At 40.4% G+C, this 16,437-nt stretch overlaps 1 protein-coding gene and 1 long non-coding RNA gene across 7 annotated transcripts in view; one reads left to right on the plus strand and one right to left on the minus strand.

Annotated features, from left to right (window-relative positions):
• The window catches only part of SEMA6A (semaphorin 6A), a 206,460-nt gene that overhangs the window by 137,568 nt on the left and 52,455 nt on the right, over positions 1 to 16,437 (minus strand). The window lies entirely within an intron of this gene.
• The window catches only part of LOC148518137 (uncharacterized), a 42,337-nt gene continuing 40,480 nt past the window's right edge, over positions 14,581 to 16,437 (plus strand). The window contains exon 1 of the long non-coding RNA XR_015879226.1: positions 14,581 to 14,648. This is a non-coding gene — a long non-coding RNA (uncharacterized LOC148518137). The remainder of the gene's footprint in view (positions 14,649 to 16,437) is intronic.

The raw sequence follows: 16,437 nt of genomic DNA on the forward strand, positions 1-16,437 counted from the left end.
CCAAATCTGAATCAGGCCCATAGTCCTTTTGCACTGCTTGTTTCCCTAATGATGAACTGAACTCAAGCTGCACATAAGTGCACAGAACTAAGGGCCTGATTCAGAGCCGCTCGTAAGCGGCCGCTCGTTCGCTCCGAGCGATGTTTGCCAAACTGCGCATGCGTACGGATCGTTATACACATGCGCGAACCAGTCAGTGCGGCCGAAATTCATGTGCTCGCAAAATAGCGAATGCCTGATAATTTGAGTGACAGGAGTAGGCATATGTGGGTGGTAACGGGGGAAGGTGCTTGAAAACGGGGAGTGGAGATCCGAACGCAGGCGTGCTTAAAGGTCAAAACGGGCATTTTATGGGTGTGCATAATTAAAACAGCAGCGTCATTGACCACGTCACTGGGTTATTTTATAGCCAGAACTGCTCGCAAAATTGTGGTAGCAAAAACCAACCCCAAGAATAGCGAGCAGTTCATACCCTGGTCGATGTACTTGATTAATCTAATAAATAGCGGACATGACGTAGGATGTCCGCTATTTCAAAAAACGACCGCAAGTTTTGTTCGCTCATTCAGACCTAGAGACGTGAACAGATCGCAAAGAGCGAACGGTTGATTTGAATAGCCACCCCTATTTTCTGGACGAGCGAGCGCTAATTGCGTCCGGCTCTGAATCAGGCCCTAAATGCGTATATGCTCCTATATGAGTAAAGGGGCTCATACATCAACAATCAGCCGAGTGAATTCTGCATTTTGAAAAAATTATTTTGTAAATAATTGGCAAAATCCAACATGTTGGTTATTCTAATTCACGGATTTCAAACATTAGAATCGGCGAACAGTGAACCTCATTACATTGCAAAATTAAAAAAAACAAAAAGGAGAATTGGCCTGATTGCTGATGAATGGGTCCCTTTAGACATATCTTTGAGAGTGGACCATCCTTAACCTTACCCTTGGTTTGATACCCCTCATCGTCATCATCAGTGAGCACTTGCACAAGCCCCACACTAGATGCAACACATACATCTGGAAACATTTCTGTCAAATATCATGTAGCGGCAATTCCATTGATACTCCCTCACCGAACTTTGCCTAGGTGAGTACTCCCTATTACAGTCCAGTTAAGTGGCGTCACAAGGGGGGGTGCGGGCCGCACCTGGGTGTCACCAAAGTGCAGACTTCACCTCAGTGACAAAAGCTGGGTGATGCACTGTAGCATTACGTGTATCACTCGGCTCCAGACACAGTGAGGGAGTTGGCATTGCACACAGAGTGGTCCCAGGGGGCAGTCCGCACCTCCGGGGCCCCCAAAGTGACTAAAATGGGGTTTGGGCCATGAGACCATGCCCCCTACCCATGAGGCCATGTCCCCTGTATGTGAGGCCACAAACCCTTTTTTGCCACGTGCACTACAACCCTCCCTGCACCTGGTATCACTACGGGAAGGGACACCACTGGCCCAGTTATGCCACTGTCATCACCAGTGGAGGTGCATTTGAAATGCGCATGACACCATCACCCATAGTTGCGTACACTTGTTTCCAGAGCACGGACAGTGCAAAAATATGCAAGATGCACTCCACATCAGCCACAGTGTGTTTCATAATTCTAAGCAAGCGCTCCTTAATGGATATATGAAAGGACGTCTGAACTACCAGCTAAAATTGCTTCATATCTCAAGCATGTCCCTATTACATAGTGAATTGTTAGGCTTTATTGTCATCAATATAAGCTCATCCCGCAAAACAGCTGTCTCCAATCAGTGTACATGACAGGTTCTCTCCAAGGTTGTCTCTGTGTATCCAAATTTTATGGAGATATAGTTGCAAAGTAATCGTAAGAGATATATAATTATATTTCTAATTCTCTTATTGTCAGTAAGATGCTTTCCTGAACATGTACTTGTTTCAGTATAGAGAATACATTTCAGAAACTTGCAAATTGCTAAATATTTGCAGATGACCAACTATGATTTAATTGAATAAAGACGAGATTGGAAGGGCAATCGTCATTATCTTGGTGTTGATTGGATAAACAGTCGGGTTCACCTAATGTCACCTGTATGAATAAGCCCACAGGACACAATGGTTTCTAGTTTATACAATGTTGCTGTACTTTAATTGGCTATTAACAATCATCTATGGAAAAAGGACTAAATGTTCTTTTCTTGCAGTCTTTTCACTGGGACAAGTCATTGTACTTTTGACTTGCAAATATACATTTTTGTACACTTTGCAAGAATTAATCTGAGCTGTAAATAACATTCTCTTAGGTGACAAGAAGATATACATCTGCATTTTTATACATCTTCCCTATTTAAAAAAACCCAAAGAACTTCTGCTCCATTTTACAGTGTTAGTAACACATCTTGGTGAAAAATATCATCAATAAATATGTTACTAAAAATTTAATGGATTGAACTTCTGGCCATCCAGATTCTCTGACAGTGGATCGATCCTAATTTGTGCAGGGTTAGGCTGTAAAGTCAGGTTGGTACTGTAGATACAAAATAGCAAGTCAGAGAGTGTGGAAATAGGAATAACAGGTAAACTGATTTAACAGGGGATCATACAGTAAGTGATAAATAAAATTGTGACTGAACTATGTTTTGGTTCAGAGATATTACTTGGTAAAAGCAAATTACTATTCTACAATTTTGTTGTGATAACTTGGCCAGCTGAGGTACAGTTTTATGATAGCATAGGGCTAGAATTTTATATCAGCCGATAAAAACAACATTCTAAGTCGTGTTAAAATGAATGCACAATTTACAAACAGTGTCTACAAACATTTTGTGTACTGAACCAATGTTCGGCCTATCAGTGGGCTGTCACTAGATCTCAGTGAATTGGTAGGTTATATAATAATAAACATTGTTTCAGACATCAAAATAGCTAACTCTATTCAAGTTCGGACTGGCTCACAGAGGTACAGGGGCATTCCCCGATGGACCCCACTGCCCAAGGGCTACATCCCCTTCCTCTAGGTGTCATGTTCCAGACTGTGCACTGAATTGTACATGGTTACTCTATTAGAGGATCAGTTACCTTGTTGAGCAGGACCACTGAAACATCGGTTCTAGGATTGCTTCTATAGAAACTACACCAAAATTTGCCTAATGGTTAGCCAAGCAACTGTGGTGGCTGGCCACACCCCCTCTGGTGGATTGTTCCACCCCTTAAGCATGGGCCTCTGTATTCCCCCAGTGGGCCCTTTATGCCCAAGTCCAACACTGCCTCCATTGTGTAACCATCTGATATGTACTGTAGGTGACAGTTAGTTTAATGAATAAACATATACTAATATATATAGCAATTTATGTGCAGTATAAAAAATGAACACCTCTAATATATAGGATCCAAGTTGTGACAAAAAATATAATGTAATATAGGGATGTAGTTGACATCCCGGCGGTTGGGATGGCGGCGCTCAGAATACCTACAGCAGAGGGTATCATGACACCAGAATCCCGACCACTGGCATCCCAACGGTATGCATTTGATTCATCTTGGTGGTGGTTCAGTCTCAACAAAGGCCAGCTCATGGCCGAAACGTTGACTACTATGCTGTGAATTGTGACCACTACAGAACTTTTATTGAAAAGTCCCTGGTGAGTGCACTCTTTATTCTACAAGATTTTTATATTTTATATACAAACACACACACACACACACATATATATATATATATATATATATATATATATATGTGTATATGAATGAGAGAGAGAGAGAGAGAGAGAGAGCTCCAATATCTCTGTGTCATATGTTGTAAGTATGAATGAGTAGATCTATATAAACCCAAAAAATATATAGTAAAGTTAGAATTGTGCTTCTTTACATCTTTATTTTCTATTTAATGCTCTTTGGTACATAAAAAAGTTTCTAGGGATTAATTTTATTCATTTCATAAACAGAATGTGGTCCAGAGCAAACCAGTCATTTCAGTTACTTTAATTATAGCAAGTTAAAATATAACTAAATATAATATATTTCACCATTGAGAATCTCTATTGTCTCCTCCAAAAAAAAGTATCTATTTTTACAAATCATATTTTTAGTAGATCTGTATATATTAGTAAATAAACAGTTTACTCACATACAGAACATTTCTGTTCAAAGAACAGCACCAATGCTATAGTTTCATAAATTTTGAAAAATGAGAAAATAAAAGTTTGTATTAGAATCTCAGAGGATAGAAATGTACAGATTATTTATATAATATAGAGTTTATTACAATACACTTTAAACTGGATGTAGTTCCTTTCCCGGCGGTCAGGATGCTGGTGCTGGAATCCCGACGGTAAGTATTAGGGTTAGGGGGAGGGTTAGGTTTAGGGGTTAGAGATAGGAACTAGGGGGAGGGTTATGATTAGGCTGCGGCAGGGGAGGGTTAGGGTTAGGCTGCAGGAAAGGAGGGCTTGGTGGGTCAGGATGTTGCTGTTGGTATTCTGACTGCCGGCATTCCGACTGCCGAGATCACGTACCCAAAATCTAACATTTTTGTAACATGGTGGACTGATTAATAAATGGTGGCTAGCATAATGATAATTTCCTCAAGAGAATCTCCGTAACTTTATAAATCGTTACTTAAGACTGGGTGCTGTTAGTTATGTTTATACCCCGATGCTGGGAAAAAAAATAGAATAAAATAATCTTTAAGCAGGTTGCTTCCTGCCTTCTCAGCAGTGACAGGGAACCTTAATAAATGCAGCTCTAATGAGATGTTGCCACTTTGGGCAGCGAAGACAAACAGCCCATACTGAAATTGGAAGCGGCTCAAGACGATCGATTCTGGTTGTAACCTTTACTGTAAACAGTCTCTGGGGATCCCATGAGCCACCTGTTCACTGATATTTGCATTGATATATAGCAGAAATGAGAAAGCAGCTTCCAGGTTTTGATAAATAAGCATCTGTTCCCCTCCACCTCTCATGTTTTCTTTGAGATGCATTTCAAACAGGGGGAAGTGGAGTTGGGTGAAAGTCCCTAGGCATTATAACTCATGCACAGAAATAACAAAACCTGCTTATTCTCCTCGGTGACAAAATAATGCTGTTTATATATTAAAAAAACCTTGGGCAAGGCACCAAAACCATTTGCATGTGTTGCCAACAAACACTGCATTTCTAAATGTGATCTCATTCACCTTTTGCACCTCATTTTAGAACAAAGTCACACCAACAGCTTTTCAAGATGCTGTAATATACTTAAATCACTTTCTAGACTGCATTGCCAAATAGAAGTTAAAGGGTCACAGAAAATACCTCTAACAGAGAGCCGAGACCTGGTCCCACAGCCGCACTCACTACATACACAGTTGCTTCTACCCTGAACATACATATGGGGTGGGATCATACTTGCCTACACTCCCAAAGGTCACAGGAGGCTCCCGATTTTTCAGGTAGCCCCCGCACCCCCAGAAGTGTAGGCAGATCTCCAGAATCATGTACACTTCCTGGAAAGTGGGCAGGAAGAGGAGATTTAATGGCGAATTTGCGGGTATGAAATGAGGAGGCAGGGATAAACGGCGCGGCAGGGCCAAATTACGTCACCAGCGCGGCCCGGCCCTCCTGAACCAACCAGCAGGAGAAGCTGTCCAGGCTGCTCCGGAAAGCTTACCTACAAAGTAAGAAAGTATGGAAGGGATGCATCAACACTAAAAATGTGGTCAAACCTCCTAAGCCCATGGGTGAAGCCTATGGGCTTCTTATCAGAGTTTATCTAGAGAGGGATTCAATTTATTTGCATATGTTTTCCTTGCTCCCAGGGTCCCCCAGCGGCTCGCACATGCATAGCAGGACTCCCGTGTCATAAACCCGGAAGTCCCCACACCTGAAAGGACAGCACTTATCGGGAGAGCTGTCCTTTGCTTAAATCTTCATGCATACGGCATTATTAAATATGGGTTATGCATGCAGTCAGTGGCAGGATGCATCACATCCATAATGTGATACTTGGTGCACACCGCCCATGATATGAAGTTACAAATGAATATAATCTAATAGAAAAGGTATGTTCAATAGAGATATACTTTGCTGGAGTCATGCAACAGTATATCAGATACAGCTGCAGCCTATTAAATCAGTAGGACCCAATGACATCACTGAGGGAGCCATTTTGTAAGCTGACCCCCAGGTTCTAAGAATACAGCATAAGAATTCATTGGGAACTAGTGACATCACGGAGAGCCTTTTCTTTCAGTAAACAATACTGAAAGAATAATAATAATAATAAGGTTCTATTTGAAGAAGAGTATCTTGTATATTTAAATGTTTCATTGAAAATAAAAGTGAAAATAAGCGTTGCTGCTAAAAAGGATATACGTTCCTTCTGAATTAAAAATAAAATGACTTTCTACAAAGCTTGGACTGACATCTCATACGGATGGACCTAAGGATTACTCATAAGCTTACAGTGGTTCTTTCCTCATTAACCATTGTTGAAAGCCAGACAGTCATTTCAGGAGCTTGTACAAAACCAAAAGCTAGCAGTCAGGCAGGGAGCAACTGCACACAGCCCATTATCTAGAAACATGCTGACTAGCTAAGAAACCGCTATTGCCAACCGCATTATCCGTTATCCAATATTTACAATGATTCTTTAACTGCTCTGAAACCCTTATCATAAATGTCATCTCTCTCAATCATTATGTGCAGTGCATGAACAAGGAAGGAGCATGATACCAGTTCATTAAAAGCTCATACTGTATATAAATGTATATATAAATGTGTGATCTGCACAACCATATGCTGCCGCATTAATGTTGTTTTGGAAACCTGTGTAAAAGTAGATTTAGTAGGACAGCATGTTTTAATGAAAACCAACATGACCATGAAGAATTCTATGAAATCCATCATCTAGAAAGCATATTTTACCTATTACCTGTAAGGCCAGGGAAAGAACACAAGCCTACGGAAAATAGTATGACACTAACAAATCGTACACGCAGTATACATATATCATTCAGGATTGTTTCAAGAAATATTTATTCACAGTTTGCTTAAGGATTGCAGTAGGAAGTCTTACAGCTGTATAAGAGCTAAGCTTCAATTAAAATCCACTGTATGTATTCCCAATTTATTGTACTGTATACAGTAGATAACTCATTGTTTCCTGTATATAGAAACATAGAATTTCACAGCAGATAAGAACCACTTAGCCCATCTTGTCTTCCCTTTTTTACCTTTTGGGTAGCTGAACCCTTTGTGATACTCAGTTATGTTAATGTGGGCACAAGATGTTATTTCTTACCAGGTCAATATAGATTAGGTATAGGCATCACCCATATACTCCGGCAGCCAGATTGATGTGCAGATTATGGAAACATTATATCATGGTCTGTTGTAATCCATAGTGCAGAGGTCACTGCTACAGCCTTTTAATGTTAGTGGTGAAGAAGGTGTTATAACAATATCTATAATTGATGATTCACCTAGCCAGATGTTTCAATAAGGACTGCCTAATTAGTATTTTTAGAGCATGTTGCTTTGCCAAGCAACTGAACATCTCAGACGTGAAAACATTTTTTTTATATAGCACAACAAAAAAGTAGTAATATTTCACTATAATGATGGGTGCCATAGCTCAGATTATCATGGAAGGCATTTTTCTTGATGTAAATATACACTATCCATAAATGCATATGGGCAAAACACATTGACGCATAAGAAGAAACAATGACATGAGAAATCCGGGTCGTGCAGCTACAGGTTTATTATAGATTGCTTTGTTTTTGCTTTCTTTTATGATGCCTTGTTGAACATAATCGACTTGTTAACCACTGCCAGAATTACCACTTATTAACATACAATAGTGGAAGAAATAACACACTTTGTAATGCAAACCTTACACATTCTACATTCTAAAATCGCAAAACACACAAGAAAGAATTATTTATATGAGCATGTCAATGTAAATCAAAATACAGATAACTGTACAATCAACCAGCTGCATAAACAAAATACCTCATTCTTAATGTGGCAATAGTTTACAGCTCAGCAGTAACTCACATTATAAATATTATTATATTCCTTCAAATAGAGCTTTTTATTGTATTTATAAGTAGTTTATATGTCCCTGATCCTTTGTGTGTGAATGTTTTTCTGTTCTAATTAATAAGAGATGGATGTATAAAGCGTTGTTTCATGCTTATTTTACCTAGCTTCTATAAAAGGTGTTATTAAGCCTGCTCACATTTAATAAATTGCCACTGTGTTTGTCTCCGTAATTCCCTTAACTCTGCCCAAGACCTCTTGTCAATCTTATTTGTGTGCCTGATATAACTGGGGTCACGGGAGGTGTGTAATCAGGAGCATGGTGTGGCAGGTTGTCAGTTTTATTGGGCCCCCACAACTAAATTGCCTGGGGCTCCCACAAGCCTTAATCTGGCCCTGCTGCAGTGAAAACTATGTATGTAATTTACAATGTGCAGAAAATATACCTTTTTTGTGCAGGTTATATATTGGAATCAGCCTTACTGGGGAGAGATTTGACTACTGAAACATAATGGAAGCTGATCATTTATAAAGAAATTCAAAACATATATTATATATATGACTAATAACAACCCACTGCATGGGCCCATCTGTGTTTGGAAAGCTCAGCATCCATATGTGAGCCTAAGTGGTAATTCAGCGGTCGTGTTCTCATCTTATTCTCACAGTAATTCGCATACCTTTTTCAGCTGAAACGAACCACTGAAATCTGCTACTACTAACAGAACCATAAACAAATATAAAAGCTTAATTGGGTTTTCAGCTGAACCATGAAACTCAGCCTTTGACTGACAGAATAATTATTGACATTCTGATAATATACTAAACACATCCAAGAATTACAAAAAGGATCTGAAGATGCTATCCTGTGTGCACAGTAGCTAAGCAGGAGGGCTATGGTAATCTTCACCTTTACCTCCATTCTTCTGTCACCAAAGGGCATCATCTTGCCTCTTTCTAATTTCCATGTAGCTAGTTTAAGTCATATTATGCAAGCTTCCTATGAAAATGGCTCATTAATTAAATCAGCAATATCAAGTTCCACAAACTGCATTATTTCCATAGCAACAATGGGCGGCTAGCTGAGAAGCCAGTGTCTGTTACACTGTAATTGCTAAACATAAAAAAAAAGGCTCACTCAGGGATCCAAATCGAACAAAAATAAGCGTAACTTTAAAATATAAAGTCAATTAATCACAACACATTTCTCCCCTTCGGTCACATTTTTCTAGTATACTTTTGGCCCAGTAAAGTTGGTGAGCGAAAAGAATTCTGCTTGTTAAAGCATTCCCTAGAGCCAGGTTTCGAAAGCACATTCTAGGGGAAAGTAATCGGACAGTTGTTACAAAAGCTGATTAAATTATTATAGATACAAACCCCAGATGTTATGATGTGCTGGATACTCAGAAATAGGAAATGAGTGTAGTAATTCTTCTACAGTACATATATCAACTCACTGAGTTACAATAAAAATAAATATTTTTCAATCTACCTAGCTGTGCCTTACTACACAAGACATGCCAGCCTTCAGTTGCCACCAATTATCCTGCTTGTGTGCAGCAGATACTTCCTGCAGCACTAAACCCTCAGAACAGCTCCTGTGAATCATCACTAATCCTTTTTCTGAAAAACGATTCTATGTGCCTAATCCAGCAAGTGCAGGTAGACTGCAGGAGTGGAGTGAGAAACACAAAATGAAAAATCTGGCTTCTTAGCTGGTTTAAAATAAAAATGTGAAAAATGCACTGCTGGGACTTGTATATAAAAATAATAATTATTATATACTACTTTGTATTACACCTTCTTCCTTTCTACGTCAGTGGCAGTCACCTTTTTAAAGTCCTCCTGTCTCCAGGCTTGTTTGCATTCATATTTTTACATATATAAACATATAAATAGATAGATAGATTAAAGTTGTAGCTGTAACCTAACCTCTTCTTCCTCACTCTATATCCTGTTTATAAGGAAACACAAAGAAGATCATTCTTTGAAGGAGCCGAGGAAGTGGGTTCGTCTCCAAAATATATATTACAAAGCCTTGGGGCATATTTTAAAAGCAGACTTTCAGATGGGAGTTCTCTGTGGGAAAAAAGACTATTTGCTTGTGAAAGGAAAGACAGACATTCCCATTACCGCCAACCTGTCACCTATGACCACTGGGACATTATTTGTGGGGAAACACATATGCAACTCACTGGAGCCATTGCAAAATGGGGCCTAATGTCAGTTGATGTGCTGTTTTCTCATAATGACACGTCCAGCTTAGGCAGTATAGGTAATGGTGTCTCTTTATGGTTATATTCTCCTCATGTCACCTCTCTACCTACTCAGTTACTCTATGACCACATTTATAATTGTTTTTTTTTTCCCTAAGTTTTAATTCTAGACCATATCTGTGTTTTATAACGGGATGTAGTTAGCAGAGGCCGCCGGTCTAAATCCCGATGGCTGAAGCCTGGACAAGGGACCTAAGATAGGCATGGAAATACCAACACCTCTCTTAATCCCGATACCAGAACACAGAAGGACGGCAGCCCGAACGAGGTAAGTCTGGGGCGTCCTTAGTGTTAGCCATGGGTGAGGAGGGTTAGGTTTAGGTTACATAGCGGGGATAGCGTTAGGATTTTGGGGGGGGTGTCAGGGTTAAGCACCCCTAGGGGGGAGAGGTAAGGTTATGCACCACTAGGGGGGGGGGGTTGGGCACTAAGGGGGGAGATTTCGGTTTAGACACTAACGGGAAGGGTTAGGGGGAGAAGGGGGAGGGTGAGAATACTTACCCGACCCCTGTCGGGATACTAACCACCGGGATGCCACTGTTGGTATTGTGCCAGGAGGCATCCCGACAGTCGGCATTCCATACCGATCCTTTATAACATCTCCAAAGACTTAATTATTAAATTGCTGAGCCCCTACAAAGACAGGTCCTCCATAATAACTAATAATATGTAATTTAACTGTACAAGCAGAGATTTGCTCAGTTCTACAGTTTAACCACTGCTTCATTGCAAAAGAAATGAGGAAACCAAATGTCATGCTTGACAGACTAGATTTAATAATGGTGCTCTTGCCTCCTACACTGTATGAACTGTAGATTAGACTATATGTCTAATTACAGGTCTGCACATACCATGCTTCCTAATGGAGCCCTACTGTGTCACAGAAGCCAGCATGAGCTGAATTCAGACTTCTAGATCTATTTCTCACTCATTAGTTTCCTGTAGTGTATTATGTGTTTATTTACGTATTTGTTTTTTTATATGTCACAGCATAACGATACATGAATAGAATAGACTTCTAATAAATGGAGGGGATAGGTCCATAATGGATGGCTGTTACATTTCTCAAGCAATTACCCGTGCAGTACTGAATATCTAGCTATGTGAGTGTGCATAATAAGACCATTATTGATCGCTATAGACTATATACGGATGCAATACATAGTATTTGTTTGTCTTTTTATCATTCATATAGAATGAAGCTTGGTAATTATTATATACACACTACACAATATGGAAGAGCTGATCTACGTACAGAAACAGAACTTTTTATGTATTTGAAAGATATTCAATTAGCACAGTTCACTTAGGACCTGATTCAGACTTGGGAATAGAGAGAGATCTCTCTCAACTGATCATCTTGGTGACACCATGCTGCACTGCAGGTGGGGCAGATTTAAAATGTGCAGAGATTTAGATTTGGGAGAAGCGTTTCCGAACTGACATCTAAATTGCAGTGTAATAATAAAGCTGTGCAGTATTTGTGGGCTACATGTAAAAGCAGCCAGAATTTACCCCACATGTAAAAAAAAAAAATTATGTATTTACACCCCTTGCATTGCAACATGGTTTGTCCAGGTACATAGTTAAGTGCTATCTCTCTCTCTATTCCCAACTCTGAAACAGGCCCTTAGTACACAGCACATAACGAGGCTATATACGGTCATGCCTGGCAGACGTGCAGCATATACGGCCGCACACACACTATGGACAAAAGTTTCGTATTTTAGGGCGGGATGCAGCAAGCATCTTGTATGCGATGCATTCTGCCACCGATCGCATGCAATCCAGTGTTTAGTTATGTCGTATGTATGAAGATTTAAGCAAAGAACAGCTCTTACAATAACGGTGTGGGGACATCTAGGTTTATGACCCGGGACGACTCCTGAGCACGAGCGGGCCGCGGGGGACCATTTGGATCCCGCTCAGGGAAAAACTCTGATAAGAAGCCCATAGACGATAGTCACTTTTTCCCATACATTACAAGATTTTTGTTCCAACCAGCCAACTAGTTGGGTGGTTGGAACGATAATCTTTGGTGTATGACTAGCTGCGCCATGCCTCGCAGCACATATTGTTATGCCTAATTTGCGTCTTTACTTCTATTGCACCTGGTACACTGTATGTGGCTACAATGCAAATTAGATGCAGAATTTAGAGTAGAGAATGGATTGGTCCCCTCCTGGCAGAGTGTCTAAGTCACCAGGCATCTCAAGCCATATGGCGCAAAAACTCTAGGGGAATAACTATACAAGTCATTGCTTGAATTGATTCAAGTCAGGTGACAATAAGTGACTGATTAACTTTGTTTCCACCAAAAGCGACCAGAATTTGCTTAATAACTAAAACCTTGGGGTCTAATCAGTATATTGCTCAACTTTGATGTGTAGTTATGGAATTTATTATGCTTAATCTGCTTCAAATATATTATTATTATTATTATTATTATTATTATTATTATTAATACCAGTTATAGCACACACATACTCCGCAGCGCTTTACAGAGAATATTTGGCATCAGTCCCTCCCTGCCCCAGTGGAGCTTACAATCTATGTTCCCTATCACATGCACACACACATACACAATAGGGTTAATTTGTGTTGGTAGCCAATTAACCTACCAGTATATTTTTGGAGTGTGGGAGGAAACCCACGCAAGCACAGGGAGAATATACAAACTCCGCACAGTTAGGGCCGTGGTGGGAATTGAACCCACGACCTCAGTGCTGTGAGGCAGTAATGCTAACCATTACACCATCTGTGCTACCATTTGATACTGTTTATGTACCTGAATACATATATTGGAGCATTACATATAGTAAATGTCATTTAAAAATGACCCTTGTTTCCTCTGCACTGTCAGACACATTCCATCCTTGTTAAAGTGTCTAGCAGTGCTCCTCACAGTTATTGTAGAAGAAATTTAAAGATGTAGTATGTATTATAAGTCAAATATTGCATTTACAAATGAAATACAATTAACACTTTCAGCTGAGGGTTTTTTAAACTGGGCCTTATAAACCACTAACAATCAAGGTGTTTATTGCATTAACACTGAAATAAAATAGGAGTGCCAGCCTAGACATTTTCACTGCTTTGATTATAATTTTCATGTATCCAGTCAAACCAGTTAATTCTAATGAGGTCTAATTATTAGTCTCCTGACAGCTGGCTCCAACAATAGCACACCTGTTGTTATCAGCAATAAGAATGAAATAACAAATCTTGCTTATAACAATGTCTCACATCATGTCCCGGAGGACATCGATGAGGCACAAACTCAATGTTTTATTTATTTATTTTATTGTTTTTTGGCTGGGGGAAAGCATCTGTGTATGCATTATGGAGATCATTTATCAGACGTGTCACGTAAAGAAATAAAACATGGCGGTTTTCTTTGCTACTGTAACTGAATTCAGCTGAGATATTTGTACTATAAAAAGGTGCGTACACACTAGACGATATATTGTACGATCCGGCCGATATTGGCCAGATCGTACGATATATCGTTCACAGTCTAGTGCAGGCCTGGCCAACCTGTGGCTCTCCAGCTGTTGTGAAACTATAAGTCCCAGCATGCCCTGCCACAGTTTTAATATTTCCTAATAGCAAAACCGTGGCAGGGCATGCTGGGACTTGTAGTTTCACAACAGCTGGAGAGCTCCAGGTTGGCCAGGCCTAGTCTTATACGTACGTACTATATCATGTAGGACGTTAGCTCCCGAGCACCGTCAGCGGCATCGCAGTGGCGACATAATCAGTGATGGCCATGCGGCCGAATGCTGAATGACCCCCGCCGTCGCAATGTTGCTCCCGACATCGGCAAGTGTGTATGTACTTGCCGATGCCGGGAACCCCGCCAGGTCATGTTGCATGACAGGTCAGCTGAATACACATCATTAAATTAAAGTTACCCACTGGTATCACAAAGCATCAATTATTAGCAGTTTATAACATCAGCACGAGCATGCAGAGGCATATGGGGATGGAACCTATTGGTTTCAACAACCCCGTGCCCACTTCTACTAGCGGTTGGGAGTGACAGCAACATCCTTTAGACCGTACATGCTCCATTTACTTGCATTATTTGAAGTGAACGTATTTGGGATCAATAGAGTGTACATCATTGCCCCCCAACCCTACTTTCTTCAAAACAGGTATAAGCTCTGCAGTTGGCTCCTATATGCAGTGTCGCATTTTCTTCACACCGCTGGGTAACCAGCATGAAAACATGCACATTGTGAATGCACAAAGCAGTCCACAAACAGGAAGATCTGGTCATGTGATCATCAGCTGACCAAACATCTAAAACTTAGGACAACACCTTCCTGCTTCCTGGTGGCCTGATAACTACACAACACAGATCAGTGAGGATCATTGGTAAACCTTATTTAACATTTTGGGGAAGATGTATCAAACTTTTGTGAGAGATAAAAGATGAGAACTTGCCCATAGCAACCAATCAGCTTTAACTGTCATTATATACACTGTGCTAGATAAATGATAGCTATAAGATTATTGGTTGCTATGGGCAATTTCTCCACTTCAGCTCCCTCAAAGGTTTGATACATCTTCCCATAAAGGGTTTGAATGGTTAAATCCAATCAGTATTGGATCGGTCAGAATAATAATTTGATTGGTAACATATGATGCAAAATTATATGTTTGATAGATCAATAACATCTCAGGGAGCATCACAATTTCTGGATGGCTTCCTTAGATTAAAGTTGTACTAAAATATAACAAATTTCAAGTGGCATACATTGCTATCATGCCCTGATATATACAGTGACTACAACCCGCAGACTTTTACAGCACGTGTGAATACAAGTTCAGTTTAATATAATGCAAGATTGTGATTTTGGCCGCATGAAAACTGCTGAATATTAATGAAAAGCAAGATGTCAGAATTGTTACTTTAAATAAGACACTTCTCAATAGTAGAAGTTATGCCAGGATATTTAAACGTATCCTATGCAAGTTCTTTCATGTTTCAGACTCCAAGCCAATAACAATCACATCCACAGACAACAAAGTGGATGATTAAGGGAATAATACACATGTTAAAAATAAATGAGATTTAATTGTGGTTGAGAATGCAAAGCATTTAAAGCGCAGCTGATTTTTTTTTTTTTTTTTTTTAACTCTAACTACACGGCTCCTCCAAACATTACCTGATTGTCTTCTCCCCACATTAAACACATTATTATGTCATCATCAGATAACTATGTAGGATGAGAGATTAATACCTCTTTTCCACCAAAAACCAGGTCCGACCTGGATTTTTGGACATTGTCCCAACCCTGGTCAGACCCAGGTCAGACCCATTTATACCCCTTTTACACCAGAGCAAAAACCTGGGTTTTTGCTGGGTCTACCCGGGTCGCAGCTCAGTGTAAAAGGGTCCCTGAAACATAACCTGGGTCAAGTGACCCTGCAATCCAACCCAGGTAGCTACCAGGGTTGGACTCAGGATGGACCCAGGTAATGGTGCAGTGTAAACGGTGCAACCCGGGTTATCTGACCTGGATCATGCCTAAAATGAGCTGATTGGTGGCTGTGGAGCAGTCACCTCCCACTTTTAATGACCTCACAGGTTTAGCAGGGCAGACCTGAGTTCAGTGTGAACAGGGCTGACCTGGGAGTAACCCAGATGAAAGGTGCAGTGTAAATGGGTCTGACCAGGGTTGGAACCATGTCCAAAAGCCCAGGTCGGACCTGGGGTTTTGGTGGAAAAGAGGTATTACACTGCACCTTTGATCTGGGTTACTCCCAGGTCAGCCCTGTTCACACTGAACTCAGGTCTGCCCTGCTAAACCTGTGAGGTCATAAAAAGTGGGAGGTGAATGCTCGACAACCACCAATCCGCTCATTTTAGGCATGATCCAGGTCAGATAACCTGGGTTGCACCGTTTACACTGCACCATTACCTGGGTCCATCCTGGGTCCAACCCTGGTAGCTACCTGGGTTGGATTGCAGGGTCACTTGACCCAGGTTATTTTTCAGGGACCCTTTTACACTGAGCTGCGACCCGGTAGACCCAGCAAAAACCCAGGTTTTTGCTCTGGTGTAAAAGGGGTATAAGAGACACATACTGTATACACATAACATTCCTGGTACCGGGTTAACATATATGGCTCATGTAGCATTGGATGTAATTTACATCAA

This window comes from Taudactylus pleione, unplaced genomic scaffold, assembly GCF_031769625.1.
Source record: "Taudactylus pleione unplaced genomic scaffold, aTauple2 ptg000202l, whole genome shotgun sequence".
Classification (NCBI taxonomy): Eukaryota; Metazoa; Chordata; class Amphibia; order Anura; family Myobatrachidae; genus Taudactylus; species Taudactylus pleione.